Source organism: Culex quinquefasciatus, chromosome 2 (assembly GCF_015732765.1).
Source record: "Culex quinquefasciatus strain JHB chromosome 2, VPISU_Cqui_1.0_pri_paternal, whole genome shotgun sequence".
Classification (NCBI taxonomy): Eukaryota; Metazoa; Arthropoda; class Insecta; order Diptera; family Culicidae; genus Culex; species Culex quinquefasciatus.
The window spans coordinates 199,513,466-199,528,290 of NC_051862.1; the positions used below are offsets into that span (position 1 = coordinate 199,513,466).

At 33.8% G+C, this 14,825-nt stretch overlaps 1 protein-coding gene and 1 non-coding gene across 2 annotated transcripts in view; one reads left to right on the plus strand and one right to left on the minus strand.

Moving 5' to 3' along the window:
- LOC6053417 (lachesin) overlaps positions 1-14,825 on the plus strand; it is a 304,414-nt gene that overhangs the window by 208,808 nt on the left and 80,781 nt on the right. The gene's annotated exons all lie outside the window — the stretch shown is intronic.
- On the minus strand, positions 7,359-7,430 carry Trnap-agg. The gene has a single exon. It is a non-coding gene; the product is annotated as a tRNA-Pro (tRNA).

Genomic DNA, 14,825 nt, shown 5'->3' on the forward strand with positions numbered 1-14,825 from the left:
CCATAAATTAAAATATTCGATTGAAATTTTGCAGTCTACTACGTTTCTAATGTTTTATTATTTCTTCAAAATGCCATTATTTGATGGGTTAATTATCAAAATGGGTTGTTGTTAAACTAATTGACAAACTAATTTTTTAATAAATTATTTTTAGATTTGTTTTAATTGTTATTATTCTTCTTAAAAAAAATTTCTTAATTTTGAACAGTTTAAATCTAAATTCAGGGAAAAAATATGTTTTTTTTGGTTACAGACAAGGTATTACAAATAAAAAAGTATCAGATTTGATAAACATTGATTCCGCATAATTTTTGATAAGATGAAATCTCTTGGCTGGATTTTTCAATTGAGATAAAATATCAATGGAGAAAATCTACACAGAAAAAAAAATCATGGTAATATTACATCTGGGAAGTGGTACATCTTTTATGTCAGAAAAAATGTTTAATTTTACCTCTAAAAATGTGTAATTTTACATTTTTTCTGGTGTAATGTCGCTTTTTCAGTCTAAATTGAGGTAAAATTACATCATAAAAGAGGTAATATTCAACCATCCAAAATTAAAGCTTCAAAATTTACACAATTTTTTTCTGTGTATGTGACTATTTACAATGTGTAGACTAGACCGTTAAAAATACATACATACATTTTTTCGTTTTTTCCATACAAACTTCACTTTTGAGTATCAATGGGTAAATGTTGACAGATTTTGCTAATATTTGGCCCAGAGTCCTTAAATAGCTCAAGAAATAATATTCAGCTTTTGGAGCGAGGTTTTAAAAAATAGTCCCATATTCTGGGCACCCTACTGTTCATGTGAACGCTTTTTTTGTAGTTTTGAATTTCCTTAATTTCCGTATATTTAAAATAAAGGTATTTAAATTAACAAAAAATATATCTTGGTGAGAATTGTTCACAACAATTTGTCACTGCAAATATTTGTAACTTTTCATATTGTTGAGTTTTATGAAGTTCTATTGCCATTAGAAGCTTTAAAAATCCTCCTGATTTTTCAGGCCAATAAACAAAATAAATTTTACATGAATATATTTGCAACGGCCAAACTTAAAATAAAAATCAAACTTTATACAAAAAGTATCAGAAAAAAATTTATACGTTATCAATTTTATGCTACTATCAAAAGTTTGGCAAACGCATTGCAATGTCAAAATTTGTTAAAAAAAAGGTTAAAAATGCTTAAATTTGATTTAAAAAAATAGTTTTCTCATTCATTTTTTTTAATTTTGAAGAGGGTACAAAACTTGCAATTGGCATTTTATTTGAAAAAATGTCGTAGAAAAAAAGACAATAAAAATCCTCTATATCAGCTTCGATTTGAAAATTTGCCAAAATTATTTGTTTATCCAAAATGATAATTAATTTATTTTTTAAAATCTTGAGTTTAGTGATTTGAATTGGTTTATGTGACTTATTTTTTGAATGAAAATGTAATGTAATGTATTTTATTCTTTAAATAAAACTAAGTGAAAAACGAAAAAGTCAAAGAAATTATTTTGGACTTCTATGGCCCACTACTGCTTAAAAAAAAATAAAATTATGAAATGTCTTATTGTTAAAACATTAGATTACATTTATTTATTTTAGATATTTTAAATTGTCGGAAATTCAAGTATCTCTATTTCTATGTCCCAATAGACAGGGGAAATTCTCGTATGTTTGGCGCACGGCTCCAGTCAAATTGCTGATTTTCACTATTTAATCATCTTTGTTCTGTAAAATGTAGGTATGTATTTTCTTTTTTAAAATCAAAAATCAAATTATTCGCTCTACAGCAGCGATTCTCAACCTTCTTCTAGCCTGGTACCCCCTGTCGTGTAAATCAAGTAGGCCCGGTACCCCCGTTGAGAATCGCTGCTCTACAGCATTGCCTTGGCGTTCTCGATTGCGAGATTCTTACTCGAAACTAAGTGTCCGAAGGCTTGATTGTTGACCTCTTTTTACACCTTAGCTTCCCATCCACCCCGGGATTCGAACTGACGACCTTTGGATTGTTAGTCCAACTGCCTATCAGCGACTCCACCGAGACAGGGTCTAGGGAGACGACTACTACACCTGGAATGAGCTAGCGACCTAACCTTTTTAGATTAGTCCGGGGCCAACATTTAATTCCCGTCCGACGGAAGGCGTGATCAGACAAATCTCGTCTCGAAAAATGCCACCGGGACCTTCTGGGATCGAACCCAGGCCGACTGGGTTTTTTATTTTGCTATAATTTTTTTCATGCAGAATTCTGCCAAAATCAGAACAACTTATCGTTCGGCAGAAATATATGCCGAGTCTCGTCAAAATGAAAGTCTTTCTACCGAATTCTCGGCAAAAATGACAGTTAATTTGCCGAAATTCAGCATTTTTTTGCCGAGAAAATCAGTTGCTCTGTTTTCGGCAGAATTCTGCCGAGCTCTAAAATCAAAATGAGTGTGTATAATTTAGAATGCAACATAAAGAAGGCAAAATCTTGAAAAAATACACATTTCGGTCATCTTAATAAATACAATTAAGATGACCGAAATGTGGAAGAAGAAAAAGGTGAACATTACATTTCATGTAATATTCACCTTTTTTAATTTGAAATTTGACTTAAAACAAGTGAAAATCTGTTCAAAACTGTACATTTTTCCCTTTTTGAATATTTTGTCATCAATATTTTAATACAAAAATGTTACCAAATCTTCACTGAGGGGACTACCCTTGATAAAATCAGGGTCAGCATTTAAAGTGCGGTTTCATTGAAAGTTAATTGTCTGCCTTATGTTAACATATTTTTAATGCTAATGTCAACATTCCATAGGTCGCCTTTTTCCCTAAGCAATTGAAGGGAAAAGATCACCTGTTGCGTTGGTCCGAGCCAGAGATTCTCGATCTACCTCTTATTAGGCGACAGCGTTACCACAAGGCTACCCTGAAACTTTAAAATCGAGTAAATTAACTGAAAGAAAAAGGTAAAAAATAATCTTAAAAATATTTAATAGTTGAAAGAAAGCATGGGAAGAGGCCACTCAAAAATTAAATCCGATGATTTTACTTTTTTTTCACAATTTTTGGACGACCTTTTTATTTGCATTTTTCAACCCTTTTTATGACTCTTATTTATTTCACTTTAAAAAATTATGTTCTTTAGAAATTATATCAAGCATAATTTAAAAACTAATTTAGGAAAAAAAGAGCGTTCCAGTTTCCGTGCAAATCCCTATACCAAAACACTAAATGCATCAGGTACGACGACAGTGCGCTGTGCCGAGGACACATGCCATCGGTGTCTTCTTCTTCCTTCTCCCCGGGAATCGGTTCCAATTGGTTGTGTGATTGGGGCGAACCACGTTCCCAGGAATCCAGAAAAGGCGCAAGTGCTCTCAAGTTGCCAACCTTGCGAGCTGGCTCTGCTAAAAACAATTGCAATCGAGAATGCAATCAGGAAAAATGTTTTCTCTTTATCGAATCCATAAAGAATCCGAGTCAGGGAGGCAGCGCCGAATCCGTGCCAAGTGGACCAGTGCCGGACAACTGTCCGTTCCAGCTCGTTTGAGCCGGATCGTGCTTCTCGCGTCCGGTGGCACTTTTGGCCAAAGACAGTCAGGGATGGGACACTGGTCAGGACACGGCCACTGACAGCGTGGCAATGGGGGGTCTTTTCTGGGGGCTGGTGCTGGAATGTCAGTATGGATTTTAGTCTTCTCTTTTATTAAAGAATGGGGTATTTTTTTTTGGGATTTGTCAGGGTTCTGAATTGAAATTTAAAAAGAAAAAAAAATCAAAAATATGTAAGAAAACTTGGAATTATTAAAACAAAAACACTTTAAAAGTCGCAATTTTTAAAGATTTATTTCGTTGTTTCCCACTGTTTCCTCACTACCACAACAAGAATAACAACAAAAAATCTCGTGTTTCAGTAGAAACGAACTGTATTCATGTCCAAAGTGGACGAAAAGCGGAAAGTCCACCCTGGCGCGGTGGGAAAAATTATTAAAATTCATAGTCCGGTCACGTATTTTATTTTGTTGTTTTCGTTTTCTCTCTCCTCCTCGGAATCTCGATTGGATTCTATTGTTTTCAGGGAGCCAAGTGGTCTTGGCGCGGTGGTGTTGCGACAACCATCTGACAAGCGCTCACTCACACTCTAACTAACTGGGCTCACGATGTTCGCCTTTTTTGTTTCGTTTGGAGAAGAATTCGAGTGTTTTTCCTCCGCCGTTTTTTTTTGTCTTTGTTCGAGGGACCAATTGGAGGTATTCTCTCTTCGGACCAGAGGATGTACGAGGACAATGGACGATCAGGGACCGAAGCGGAGCAGCAAATTATTTCTGGTAATTTCGTTTTTACCTCCACTTATGGAGGGTCGAGACTTCGTTTTTCTTGGGTTGGCCTGGTTTGGAGGCATTGTCATTTTGTTATTCAATAGAGATATACTAAAGACCACTTAGCTGTTCGATCGGTTGACTCTATAAGTTGTGAAACATTTGTATCGTTGTGTTCGTGCAAACTTGTGCTTTTTCGAAGAACCTCAAAATATCCATAATCAACTGCTCAGAATTAGAAATTGAATATATTTGGCATACAATTCCAAATATGATGAATAATCGTTCAAACCCTCAGGTAAGCTAAATTAAAATAAATGTTATGTTTATCACAATTCAAAATCGAAACACACAATTCACTTTAAAAAATATATTTTTCTTGCTTTGTTTGTAGAGTTCGGTACATTTTAAAGTGTTTTTTGAAATATGATAATAAAACCTAATTTTAAAAATTATTGAGCAAAAAGCACCACAAAATGCCTTTTGTCTTTAAACAGTTTTACTACTGTCACAAGTTCGCAAAAAAAAATCTAATATTTTAATTAAGAATTATAGTTTTTTTCCGATATGTTGTCTCAAACTAGATTAAATATCTAATATTTGATTTTGTGATTTAAAAACGTATTTTTAATGTTTTGAAAACGTGTTTACAAGTTTCTTCAATGAAAATTTTATGAAAATTAAAGTTATCAAAAATATTTTTTGATTTTATTTTTTTGGATAAATATTGGAGGCGATGCAACAACTTGGATATGCGTAATTAGGCAATAATCATGACAACTGCAGCTAACGCATCTTTTTTTCTGAAAAAAATATTACAGTTTTTTGTGTATTTTGAATAACTTCTGTAGAGTTAAATTTACCAACTTAAAAAAAGAACTAAGAAAGGGCAACAAGAAAATTTCAACACTTTTTGCACCACTTACATTTTTTAGATTTTTTTTTTTAAATTCAGGATTGAAACAGGAATTTGTTTTAAAGACAGGAAATTCTGCATGAGAACATATTAAAATATGCTTAGGCCGTTGCATTTTTTTTATGTTTATGTCCCTCGACTCTGACCAAAGTCGAGTGGGGCAAAAAAAATAAGTTGAAATTACAAAAAATGGTATCAACATTTGTGTTTTAAAATGCATTTTACAACAGACCCATTTAATTGCAATCATTAGTTTCAAAAATACTTAACTTTTGATGAAAAATTTATTTTTCGCGAAAAAAAAACTTTTTGCGGTACTTAACATTGGGATTTAACAAAACATCTAAATATTTTCCCAAATATACTAAATATGATTTTGAATGCAGAAGAAATGCATTTCAAATTGTTTTCAGTTGATTAGACTTCTAACTCCATTAAAATTTCGAAGTTTTTAGAAAACATATTCATTTTGCCACCTGATTTTTCGGTTCAATATTGAAAGTAGGGCGACATAAATTTTGAAAAATATTTGAAACGGCCTTACAAAATTTCGAGATTATCTTTACAAATTGTATTTTAATACAATTTTTCTTAACGGCTTCGTAACGAAAGTCCTAACACATGTTTTTGGAATGTCCTCCTTTAAAGTATTTTCATGAATATAAAACACAATGAAATTTACTCGATACTATTTGAAAACTATTTAATAATTTATATGATTTCAACTTGGTTGTCAGAAAAAATCATATTATTAAAAAAATGAATTAGTTTTTTTTTAATATTTGATTAAACAAAAAGATGTTATGACAATCTTACCTAAATTTTTAAGTATTTCATAGATAGCTAGAATTAAGACTACCGTAACCGTGACATTGATGGGATTTCAATTATTTTTTCTGACTGAATAAGACTGTTCTCACAATTTATTTAAAAAAAAACATTTTTTCAATGGTGCTTTAAAAAATAGCTCGTTGAAAATTGTTATTTAAAAAACCGAAGTGACTGTCACTGTATTTTTTTTTTTTTGCAAATCCAGCCTAAAAGTGAGCAAAATGAACTAATTATGCCGAGTCGAATATTAGTAAGGCTTCTTTTAATGTTTCATTTGAAAAAAAAAATATAATAAAGTTTCAAGTTGATCAAAATTCATTAGACAATTCCAATGATATTTTTAATTGAAAAAAAAAATTTTGGTTGCCGCCAAATGATTAATTTTTTTTCCTGATTAATTTGAAAAAGTGTTGTGTGTGTGTGTGGTCCAATCCAATACCCGCTAACCGGTAGCGAAATTATGGGAAAGTATAATTTGTATCAGACTGTGTATATGACGAATGCTGATACAGCTTATCTCAGTCCCGGGTATTAGGTGGTGACAGCCCTCGCGCTGCTTCCAACGACCCATTTCAGAATGACAGAGCTCCTTGCGGTCCAATTCCGAGGTCGTTGGGCATTGTTCGGCCCCGCCTTAACATAGAAGCAAGCATCTGAAGGAAACTCGATCTATATTTAGACTTCCAATCCCCTCAGGCAAATCAGGGATCAGCGCGTATTTAATAATATGAGAAGAAGATATAACATGTTTCAACACTACGGATCAATTCACTGCTAGAGTGTAAACCTTCTGATGGCCGACTGCTTAGCGTCCCAGACCACCAATCCAAAGGTGTGAGTTCGAATCCCACCTGATTTCATTTTAGTTTTTATTCATATTTAAATTCCTGATTCCAAATTTCAAAGGTACCGACCGGGATTTGATCCCTGAACCTTCTGCTTGGGAGACAGAAGCCGTAACCATTAAGCCACGGAGCCGGTTAATTAATTTGAAAAAGTGTTCTACCGAAAATACATATAAATTTGAAGATATTTTTGATTTCTGGTTCAATAACACTTAGACCTTGAACCTTGAAACTAATTTTAGCTATTTTTAGTGAAAAAATGTCCAAAGAATCCGATAATGCCGTCCGTTTTCTGATTCGATCTCATTACGAAAACGACGAAAACATTGAAAATTATGCAATTTTGAACAACACTTTGAAAATGAAAAAAAAAAATATCACAATTGAATGATTTGATTATTTTATCATACCGATGATGAAAAAATATTTTAAAACAGAAAAAAAAACTCAGGTGGGCTCGTCCGGGATTTGAACCCGGGACCTCTCGCACCCTAAGCGAAAATCATACCCCTAGACCAACGAGCCCTTGTGAATGTGGCTTGTGGTTTTGACAATTTATCATACAATGCCACACTATGAACAATTGCACTGATTTCATTGAATCAGTGCAGAATCAAGTAATTAAACGTTTGTCAATTCAATGTGATCTCTTGTTTGAAACTTGCTGGGATTGCTAACTTGTTGACACAAGAGAGCACAGATGCATTGATTTGTATCTGCTAAAAATCAAAACTAATATGTTAAGAGGATTCGCTTGTTTAATGCCTAGTGTATTCTATTCTTTAGGTAAATTTTTAACTTTAAAGCATTTTTTCATGGGATATGTTATATCTTTCTAAATTATAATTTTTTTGGAAATTTATCAAAATATTTGGCATGTAATTTATATTTTTGTACTAATTTGCTTTAAATTAAAAAAGTATTGTAAGTAATTTGCTTTTGATTATTGTTCAACTTTTTAGCTTAACAAATTAAGTAAAACTAAAATAATGAACCAATTCTTGTCGTCGTCGTCACAAATTAAGTTCCTCCCAACAAATAACATTAATGTTGTAAAACAAAGTTTGCACCAAGGGTTTCCAGCAAGGCCTCAGACTGGCAAGTAATTAATAATTACTTTGATTTTTAGCTGGTAATTAGGCAATTCTTTAATTACTTAGTAATTCATGGTAATTATAGTAATTTAAAGTAATTAATTGGAAATTAAAGTAATTTTTGAGTAACTAAAGTTAAAGATTTTTTTTTTTAATTGTACTTCTTCATCGAAACTATTTACTTTATATATATAATCTATTATAACAGTATTTTATTAATTTCAAATAAGAGTTAATCTAATCTAATCTAATCAAACCCTATCGCAGCCAGTTTTTCGAGGGCATCCTGGAGAATGCCTTAGGTTGATTAACGCCTAGCATCTTCTTGTCATTATTAACATTTACAGTACATCACAAACGTTAAAGCGGCCAGGCCAACTGCGTAAAGTTAACCGCAAAGATGATTCGTTGAATTGGATTGAGTTTGAACACGAATGTTCAAACAGCAATACAGTTCTGAATCTACAGGGGAGGAAGAAACGTGGGGATCCCCCGCTCACGTTCCTGTTTATTTAGGAAATTAATCGTTGGGAGCCACCATGCTAAGAAGTTTTGGTGCTCCGGACCCTCGAGGATGGGACATCGTATTTCCACAAATGCCCTGGACACTATTTGCCGTGGTTATAGCGCCACATATTGATTTCAAATAAGAGTTAAACACAAATATTAAAAAAGACAGGTTCTGTATTTAGAAGGCCTTATTCACCATAGTTCTCTCCTAAAACTCTCCTAAAATTTATTTTTATCATGTTGTTTATCGAAGCTGATTAACAACAAATGGCAACGCCATGATATTTTACCCAGTGAAAAATGTTTTGTGCATCCAAAATTTATTCATGTTTATTAATTAATTATAAAAATGTGTTTTTTTTTATGTTTTTGCAAGAGCTACTTAGAATTGATAAATTTTGTATGCTTTTTATTTGATGTTTATGTGGATCAAATATTTAAAACCAAAGTTTACTAAATTATCATTGATAGAAACAAAGTTTTCAAGTGATAACCATTTAAAATTCAATAAAAATATTTTGTTTTAAATATTTTTTCATAATCTGCAGAAATTGACAGTCCTGTAATATCTCTCTTTTAAGAGCTAAACTGTTTTCCCGACAAAGTTCCTAATATTTTTGAGACAAATGTTTCAATGTAAAAAAATAAACTCAGTGAAACTAAAATCGACTAATATTCCGATGCCGAAATTAAAATCCAATGTAAATGTCACATTTCACATTATCCGTATGTTCAGTTACGGATTTTTTTAATTTGCTTGAGAAAAAAAAAACATACAAAGTAATGTCAAACCAATGTTTGAAAAACATTTTAAAACTTAACGTTATTTTGATAAATTTCACAATTTTCATGAAAAGCTGCTGCAAATATTTGTCAAAGTTTATGTTTGGCTCGAAAAATCAAGGAGCCTTTTTTCAAACAACTTTCATATTTTAATGGCATTCTGCTTGCAATAAACTGAAAATTATATTAAAATATTAATTAATTAAAAACGTATGAAAGTACCGTATTTTTTTGCTTTTATGACAAACACGACTTCAAAAACGTAAGTCAACTTAAATAATCTTCTTTTGCAATTGATTGATAAGGGTTCGGTTGATTGAAACGTGAAACATAATAGAATTTCGAATCAGACAATGATCAGGTTAAATTGGCAATAATATAATCATTAATGTTCATATCAATTGAGCTAATTATTTTTTACCTGAAAATGGTACAATTAAATACTTATGTCAATTTTATAAAAAAATAAAACAATTCCAAATTTCATACCAATTAACTCGCTGTAGGATATTATGTAAACAACACCCAAAGTTTCAGCGCCATCTAGTGGGGGGCATTTTTGACGTTCGATCGCTTATAGCTATTTTCAATAAAAATTATACGCGAAACTCACAATATTGATACATATAAAAAAAATAGCATAATTTTTGAAATAATTTAGTTTAGAATCGTAGATATGAATACTTGAATTTAAATTAAATGTATTTTATCGTAGTGAAAAGTAATTAAGTAATTTATGTAATTAATCATTTTGGACCAGTAATTTGAGTAATTAATTGGCAGACTGGCAAGTAATAAACGCTTCTGGAAACCCTTGGTTTGCACGCTCGTTTGGACGGCAGGAGCTCAGCCCTCTCACCGGGGTAGGTGCCGAAACACGTGTGCCCTCAGCAGGCGGTGGTCTCTCCCCTGCTCGCCCAGGTAAAGAACCGTGTGTGCTTGATGATGGTGCAGATAGTATAAAAGTTGAAACTATAACAGTACACACACTCACAGAGAGAAAAAAAAAGAAGAAGAAAACAAGACAACCCCTAACTAAACGACACAGGGTGAAATTATGTCAAAACGGGGTAACCCTTAGCTTGGAATTTTTGGTTTCTTGGTTTGTCGATTTTTGTTTTTAAGTATTGTTAAAACTGTTAAAATTGAAAATTTATTTACCTTTAAAATTAAACTTTAAGCCAAAGGTTAGGGTTAAAGGGTGCTGTCTCCCACAGTTTAACCCCAAGTTGTAAAATTCCTCCCCAGCTTGAAGAAAACTAGCACGTGGAGACATCATACATGTTACAGCATACCTTCAAGAAAGGGGGGGGGGGCACCGCGACAAGTCGACAGCAGCGTAAAGTTCCATAGTTACGAAATTTAATTTATCTTGCAGGCGAAAGTTCGTTAAATGTGACGAACTCAACTAATTTGGTCTTTCTTTAAAGACATTAAGCGAGTTGCTCGTGTTTCACTCTCGAAGAAAATTGCGTTTTGGATTGCCGGGGAAAAGTGCTCGAGATGATTTAGTTTTGTCATCGGGTTGAGGACCTTTTTGTCCGAGGCTTGATTTGTTTTAACTCAACCCACTTGCGACTTCTTTTTTTTGGGGCGAAAAGGTCAAGAACGCCGTTTCTTGTTTCAACTTTTGGAATTAAATTTGGAAAGCTAAACGATTTCGCCAACGCAAACACAAATTTTCCGATTCGGTTTTGGATTCCTGGAAGGGTGCGACATGAGTTGAGTTGATTTCTTTATTGAATGAAAACGAAAGCATTTGGAATGTTTTTCAAAGGATGAGATTATGAATTATGGAGGGATTTTCGGAAAATTCAACAATTAGAATAGCAATTTTCTTTAGTATTTTTTTTCGGAGTTGCAATCTTATAATTTTATTTATTTTGCTTGAAAAGTTTCTATTCATTATATTCACAGTAAAAAAGATGGTAAAAGTGTAATTTTACCCCTAAAAATGTGTAATGTTACCACTTTTCTGGTGCAATGTCACCTTTTCAGTCAAAATTGAGGTAAAATTACATCATAAAAGAGGTAATAATCAACCTTTCAAAATTACTACTTCCAAATTTACACAATTTTTACTGTTTTCTAGAATTATAAAAAAAAATAATTCGTCTTTTAACCTAATTTCAATATTTTTTAAGTGATTTAATCAGAAATATTTCACCGTGACGAATGTTTGCCGAAATTTGTCACCCAAAAATTCCCCTCCTTTACAAGGAAGGCAAAACTCTTCTCAGAAAGCTCATGAAAAGCTAGAATTTATGTATATATTTGAATAATAATGGCAATGCACACACACGCAAGAAAGTTGTACACATTCTTGTTGTTTTGTTCCGGAACCGTTTTTCTTTCTCATCCCTTTGCTCTGGAAAAACTTGAGGGCTTGAAGGGTGGAAGTGGGAAAATGGGTTTGTGTCTCACGTAATTTCCGGAAATATATGTGACTCAAACAAATTAAACCCGAAAGGAGCCCGGAAAAGTATTTTTCCGGTCGGCACGATGCTTTTGCCGGGTTGGATTTTTTGGAGGGAGAACAAAAGAGCATGAGCATGAGCATGAGCATGAGAGATCACCCATGGTTGCCCCTCCGTTGCTGAACAGAACCGTAATATCCTTTCAGCACTACTGATTATAGGCTTCGACGATCTAGTGGTGTTTCCCTTATCAACAGCATGTATGAATGCGCTGAAAAGATAAAACACCATGATTGCTAAAGCTAGATCAGTTGCGAATAGGTAACAGTCATTGGCCACCAACGGCGCCCGCCATGTCAGTTTGTAGACCTCGATTTTAAGGGACGGGAATGTTAGTTAGCGCAGGTTGCTACTAGGGCAGCTGATTTACTCTGTGCTTACACCCCACGAGCGCCAGGAACCTGAAAACTTGTTAGTAGGATAGGGTGTTTGGTCAGGATTCATCATAGAAGATGATGATGCGACCCAAAATCATAGTGTTTGTTGAAAGGTATTATGTTTTATTCTCAAGGCAAGCAATCGGATGCTGCGGATGAGACATTTCCCGTTTAACTGTTGTTAAATTTTAATTGAAATGGTTTAATCTTAGACAGCCGGCTGTGGAAAGATAGAACCAAAATTGTTGGTAATTACATGATGAAGGATTTAACAGTCTGACTTTTTAATTGAGATGTTTTTAAGAGTTTTACATGATTCATGTTTAGTGGGGTACTGATTAACGAAGCGAACGACGAGTTACGATGTTTATCGAGCTGAAATGGTATGATAAGGTTTTGTTGTTATTGCACACCGACGACGAACGAGAAAAAACCCTGCGACTCGACCGAAAGGCACCGCAAATCATACTGGCTCAATTGTCATCGATGACAACCAGAGCCAGCCGCACCTTTACACACAAACACACACGCGAAAAACACACCGACGACGAACGCGAAAAAAACACGACCCGACGGAAAGGCATCGCAATTCAAACTGAGGAAATGAAGAGAAAGAAGATAAAATAAAAAAATAAAACCCAATCACCTAAAACCTAATCACATAAAACCAATCACCCCATGTAGACAAATAGCGACACAAAAGAGACGAAAATTATCACGAAAAAACAGGACTGCGCGTCCGCAGAAGCACTGCACTTTTGATGGCATTATTCAATTCATTTTTTGGAGGGAGAACAAAAGAATACAAAAAGCTTTTTCTTTTGTTTATGTTTTAAAAGGAAAGGTTTTGTTTGGTTAAAATGTAAGCTTTTTTTTTGTTTGTTTGGGGTTGATGAGGAAGATTGTATGCTGCTTAATTATTAAGGATAAAATCCTAACTTAGTTTTATAAAAGCAAAATTTGCATTGTAAAAGTTCAGTTTTCTACTTCTTTTGCGAAAATTCACGCCCAAAATATGCAAAGCCTACTTCCTTGAATGATGGATAGCACAGTCCTGGTCGTCACACATCGGTCACACTCTCGTCGTTGATCCAGTTCATGAAAAATACATCCACCCTGGAGGACGATTCGTCCAACTTTGCTAACACACAATCCACCGACCACAACCGAGCTCCATAATCCAGCCCCATTTTTCGCACGCTCACTTAAGCACCCACACCCCCTCACAGTTCATGTTGTTGCCATGTTGGCTCATGTTTTCAAACGTCACTTCGCCGGCCCTCCCAATCCAGAAAAGCTCTCGCTCTCTCATTTTATTTAAGCAATCAATTTCCCTCTAAATCATTGGTCCCGGGGCTGTAGAGTAGAGCTTGTTGGTTGGTTTTTCCTGACGGAGCTGATTTACATTTTTTTCTTCTCTTCGAGGAAGGGAAAGGATTGGGTGAAAATGGAAAAGGAGCAGGTTTCCATCATTGTAAACTGGCCGCAAAAGGTGATCGGAGTGGTCTGGGTTGTAACACTGGATTGGAATTAAATATAATTTTTAAATTTTAGATTTTTTGACAACAAAATTCAAACAATATAAACAATATATTTTTTAATTTGATTGAAACTTTGTGTGTACTTTTTTATGACCAAAGAAGACATTTGCATCGTTATTTTGTCCATGCAAGTCTACATACAGTTGGCAGCTGTCCATAGAAAAAGGCAAAAAAATAAATTATTTAAAAATCTGTATCTAACGGATTTTCTGATCGATTGGGTGTCTTCGGCAAAGTTGTAGATATTGCTTAGGACCTCTAATGAAAAAAGTTACAGCCTAAAAAAATAGCTTTTTAAATTCGACTTTTCATACTATAGAATAGCATAAAATAACCATTTAAAAAACAATTGGATATGTTTTACGAAATTTAAATTAAACATTAAAAACGTTACTTAATCCACCTTTAGATGGTTGGTGCCTTCCTCACATTCATAAAGTGAGCACACTACACAGCGTATAAAAAACACTTATTTTAATCAAAATATCTGAGATCAGGCCTCAAAAAAAGTGAATTGAAAATACTAAAGTACTTATAACTTTTGATAGGGCTGTCAGATCTTCAATCTTTTGGGCTCGTTGGAAAGGTCTTTTGATTACCTATCCAACAATGGGTTGCATAATAGATCCGGACAACTTTTTCATCAATATATTTGAGATCCGGCCTCAAAAAAGTGTATAAATAACACTTAAGTGCTCATAACTTTTGATAGGGTTGTCAGATCTTCAATCTTTTGGACGCGTTGGAAAGGTCTTTCAAATACCTTTCTAACAATATATAGCATGACGGAAACCACCCTTTTTACAATCTTTCGAAGTTAAGCTAAAACCGTTTTTTTAGTATAACTTTTGAAGTACTTTTCTTAACTTCATAATATTAACTAGGGTCTTGTGGGACCCAAAGACGGATCGAATGAGACCAAAACAAATCGGTTCAGCCAATCCGGAGATAATCGAGTGCATATTTTTGGGTGCCCGGACTCACATCCACACAGCAAATAAAGTAGTAATCCAGCTGCGTGTAAAAGGCCTGGGTGTAAAATAAATGTTGCATTATTTTATGAAATTCTATGTAATATTACACCCTGAAATATGTAGCCCATCAGTATGGGAAATCTACTTGACCGAAATGTCAAGCT